This window comes from Mandrillus leucophaeus, unplaced genomic scaffold, assembly GCF_000951045.1.
Source record: "Mandrillus leucophaeus isolate KB7577 unplaced genomic scaffold, Mleu.le_1.0 Scaffold733, whole genome shotgun sequence".
Classification (NCBI taxonomy): Eukaryota; Metazoa; Chordata; class Mammalia; order Primates; family Cercopithecidae; genus Mandrillus; species Mandrillus leucophaeus.
This window is the reverse complement of record NW_012107953.1, coordinates 1,901,360-1,906,736: the sequence shown is the minus strand read 5'-3', so window position 1 is coordinate 1,906,736 and position 5,377 is coordinate 1,901,360.

The window sequence follows — 5,377 nt, the reverse complement described above, 5'->3', positions numbered from 1 at the left end:
AAAAAAAAAAGAAATTATTCAGTTAATAATAATGATAATTATTATCCTCCTTTGCTACTCTTCCTGAACTTTGGAGCTCAAATGACTCTCGCTCATTTGTTCTCAGTATTTACCCTAAAGATTCCTCCCTTTGTCATTTACGGCCTTAGTAAGATTTAATCAATTCTGTGTTTCATCATGGTGGGTGTAAGCTTATGGAATATTTTATCCAAGTCCTTTGTTATTATTAAATTATCCAAGTGAGTAATCAGAAATCAACTTACGATGTTCCCAATAATCCCTGTTTTATAGATGAGGAAACTGAGGATCAAAGAAGTTAATAACTGTTCAGCTAGGGTGAAGCCAGAATTCTCTGTTGGATCTGTCTTCATTTGTTGTGCCGTTTTCATTACGTCACATTAAAACAATTTAATACTTTTAAGTGATAGCTACTCAGTGTTCTAAGTTCTGTAACATCTAAAGTATCTGTAGCCCATATAAAGCCCAGGTAGTTTGTGATCCAAGCGTAATGGGCTCCTATTCAGCCAGAGGCTGGTAACTGAAACACAGTTAAAAACAATGTGAATATTTATATTGCTCCTGAAAATGCTAAAGGGATACCACTTTAAAAATATCCGTTAGTGAAGACTTTTGTATTGAATTCTTGTTACATGCTTAAACAACTAAGTAAGGAAAACACAGAACAGAAAGAAAAAAGTACACTTTTTTACCTCAGGTAAACACAAACTTGTGCAGGGAAGAAGAAGGAATAATAGGAATAATAAATATAATAGGAATAATAGGAATGATAAATATAAAAATATATTTTTATATAGTCATAACTAAATACTAAATGTGAATCTAACTAAAATTATACAACTACATAGGAAAGATTGTGTATATGTTGCATCTGGGTGGAGGAAATATAGCTTCATCCTTATTTTCATATTTGAAAAAGTGAAATGCCTAAAACTTGAAATCAAGAAGTAGCAATACAAATATTTGGAGATACGGTATTTGGAGATATGGAAATAAATTCCAAAATAATCATGAAAGAACTGAAAATGTTTACCTCTGGGAAGGGGGAAATAGGGTAGAGGTGGTGTGGAAAGACAAGTCTGCTATTTTTTAAACAAACCTTTTGGAGTTATTTGATAATTCAAGCCAGGTGCCTATATAATTTTAATAAAATGAAGTAAAGAAAAAGTTAACTTTTGCCCTATGATAAATATTTTGACTTGACTTTAGCTGATGTTTTGTTTGAATGTCAAGATAAGCATTGATTTTCTTTAGAAGGCATAGTACTTAATTAATTTGCCTAATATTGAATGTCTGCAATGTGCTAGGCATAGCAGGGGATGTAAATGCAAATTAGACAGTAATCCTTCCAAGGAAGTTGTGATCTTGTCAGGAGATGAGATATATGCAAATAACCGAAATGGGGGATTGTATATAATACCTGCCAGGAGAGCAGGCTTTTCTTAGTCTTCTTGACTCTTAGCATTGCCTGAAGCCTTGGGTTGATAGTACAGTTCATATTTCCAGTGATCTTGGTCTTGCTTATGATTTGCAGAATTGGCTTTATTCTAGACCTTTATCTCTTTCTAGTCTTGGTGATCTTGGCCCTTGCCTTACGCCTTGCTTTGTTCAGCATTTTCTTTGGTGGATTTCACCTAAGTCGAATCCCAGGTAGAGAAATTCAATTGGCAGGAACAAAACCTTTTCATCGACATTGTATTTTTAGTTCTAATTTTCCTCTTATGTCAGAGCAAATGTTTCTTCATTTGTCAACAAATGTGTTTTTGAGTACCTGTGATGGGGCAGAGGTGAAACTACTGAAAGACTATATATAATATTTATATGAAATAGGAACCAGATCACCTCTCAGTTTTTCTTCCTGACCAGTCCTTTGAATCCGAGTCTCTTTTAGTTGGAAAGGTTAGAACCTAGGAGTATGATTTTACAGATGAGAAAACAAGCCTGGAAAGGAGATAACAAGCCTAGAAAGGCTAAGTGGTTTCTCTCAGGGCAAAATGCTAGTCTATTTTCCAGGTCAACATAGAGGCCAGAATTCAAAGTTTTTGCTAAAATTTGTGCATGCTTTTCATGAGCCTGGCTTTTTGCTAATCACCTTTACATAGATTCTTACTTTATCACTGTAATTACTCTGTGTTTTAGGTATTACTTCCTACCTCTCCCCAACAATCAAAGAAAAACTTTGGAATTGATGTGCAGTAATATATTTAAATCTCAGTTTTCCTAAGTGATTTCTCTAAAGGTTCCTTCCTAGAAAGAGGTCTTAGGAAAAAAAAAGAAAGTATGTGTTACCTGTTTTGGATGGTGAAACTCCTGTTATCTGATTTTCAACCAGTTTACAGAAATGCAATGTGTGGAAATAAACTAACATGCCCCACGTGTTAGAAATGACATCTGCCTTTGTTGCATGCAGTGAAACTAGATCATGTCGTGGATCTGGTCAGTTTTTCCTTGGACGCAAGCCCAGAGGACTCCTGAGATTAAGCCTAAATATGAGCTCAACAGAATTCTGTTAAATTCCCATAAACCAGGAAAGCCTATTGATGATGAATTAAAAATCAGTTATTACTTTTTTAAAAAAGTGAAAAGAAACCCTACTATCTGTTCTTCTTTTATGAATTTAGCTTTGAATTGGTCAAAATGTAGGGATCATTGAACAAACTTCAAAAACGATGTCAGTTTTTAGATTTATGATTTTATAAAATACTACAAAGATAGGAACAACGAAATGAAAAAGTGAAAATCCATGTTACAGTATGTGTATGTATTAAAATATGCTGCATGCTAAGCTTTCAGTACACAGTAACATACTTCTATTTTTAGAATAATTATATTCTGCTATGATTATGTTCTGTCTTAATGTTTTTCAGGATTTGCAAAAAATGTATTTTAGTATGTCGAAAAATAAACGACAAATTATATGTGTGTGTATGTATGTATGTATGTGTATGTAGGTCTGTATATGTGTACTTTTCCTCCAGATTGATTAATCTCTTTGATGGAGGTAATACTTAACGCTTTTTCCATCAAGTTGTATGAGCCCTTTGTACACTCATTAAAGCCATACTAAGTGATTTTCAGCATTATAGATATGTATGTAAGGCAATAACTTCATTGTGCAGATTGCATAGTGTCATATTACAGTAAATTGTGATTGAGTGGCATGTATGTATATAGCCAGTTTAAGACATTGGTATTAACTTAAACATTGACACTCGATGATTTTTCTGAAGGTCTTAATGCAGTGTTTCTAACAGCCCTATTAAAGAAGGCAGGAGGGTTGGGTTGTCTTTTGTTTAACCATGATTATTTGGCTCACCTTTGTGGGGGAAAATATATATTTGTGTGAAATTATGACTTAAATTATTAAATATTCTACAAATTAACATATTGTAGCATCCTTGCACACAATTAAATAGGAATCTATTACTCTTTAATATTACAGAGTTAAATGAGCATGTTGGGAAATTAGAGGCATTTATGATTTTCATTTTCTCCCACTGTTCATTTCATCTCTTGAGAATAAATGATGCCTATAGAATGTCCTGATGATGATTTCCGATCCTTACCAAATCAGCACACTTAGTCACAGCAATGACTTAAACAGTGGAGAGAAGGAAGCATTCGGGACAGAGTTTTCTGTGTAGTTGGGAATTGATAGGGAAGAGACCATAGGCAGAGAATTTTGGAAATTTGCAGTTGTTCTCATCTCCTCTAAAATACCAGAGAATATATAATTTATCCAGTTCAAGCTTAAATAGGGAAATTACCTTGAATATGTTGTGATTTTGGGGAAAATCTTTGTTCTTTCTTTTCTAGAAGCACAGTTTACATTTGTCAAAAAGCATAATTATCTCATTTACCAGTAAGTTTCTTTAATATATAATGCAACTTGAAAATTCTTTCAATTTGAAGTTTAAGATTTTGTAAAACTTATTCATGCCTTCATCAGTTGTTTCTATGATTCAAAATACGAGCTTACATAAGACTATCTATACTGTGTGAAAGGGTGATTTCATATCTATTACAGTATTACGTGTATGTGGATACTTCTTTACAATTTCTTTTCTTTTTTTGCGACAGGGTCTCACTCTGTGGCCTCTCACTCCACTCACTGCAACCTCCACCTCCCAGGCTCAAGCGATCTTCTCATCCCAGTCTCCTGAGTAGCTGGGTTTGCAGGCACCCACCATCACACCTGGCTAATTTTTGTATTTTTAGTAGAGACGGAGTTTCACCTTATTGCCCAGGCTGGTCTCAAACTCCTGGGCTCAAGAGATCCGTCCACCTTGGCCTCCCAAAGTGCTGTGATTACAGGTATAGGGTACTGCACTCAGCCCTCTTTACAAATTTTTTATTATTTGCTATATTTGCCTACTTACTTCTTAAATTAATTATCCCTCATGGTTAATGCGGAATGTTAGAACCAAGGAGAATGGGCTGAGTAGGAGAGTTAGCTGGTGGCAGGATGTAAGCTAATTTATTCATTTTCCTCTTGTAAAGAGAACAAAGAAGAGAGAGGAATAAAATTTTATGAGATATATTGGTAAGACATATGACATTGAAAGAATCATTAAATGATGAATAGTATTCCTGTAATCTGAAGAACTTTGAGTGGAGAGATGGTATTTCATGCTTTAACAAACATGAGTAAAGATTTAAAAATAACACTTTTAGCAGGTATGAATCATTTGGAGACAGTATTCAAATAACCATTCTACATTCATAAATACCAGAATTACCATTATAGAAAACCTGCTGAGGACAGAAATAAAAATTTTTTTAAAAATCACCTTTTTTCCTAAAATAAAGTACCTTTTCTGTGATTCATGGAACCTGTCTTACAAGGAAAATTTCACATAGTATAGGTTGGGAAAGCTTTTCTTGTCTTCATTAGCTTTACAGTTACTTTGATCATGCAGTTACAATTTTGAATGTTTGTTTTGAGAATGCTTTATTGATATGTTAATCTGCTTTAACTTGCTGAGGTACTTTATTATTGCAGTTCTTTGGAATCTCTCAGATCATTGATATAGAATCCTAAATCCTTTAGAGGATCCACAGATTCTACTTGGGGGCCTCAGAATATCTTCATATCAGCCTTTTCTAAGAGTATAGGTGTAACTGACTCATGTGGATGATGGTCCAGATATGCTGTGCATAATGAGAATTTGAGAATTTCTCAATTAGAGCATAAGGAATAGCAGCAGTACCTTTTACCCAGCTTTGTGGGTGAAATAATGTTTGCCTCTCTGCTGTCAGAGAAATTTGATATCTATACAGCTCTCTTGTGGTCTATAGTTATTTCTGTGACTTTTTGCCCTCATACCAAAGCCAAGGATAGTCTTATATGTGTTCATGT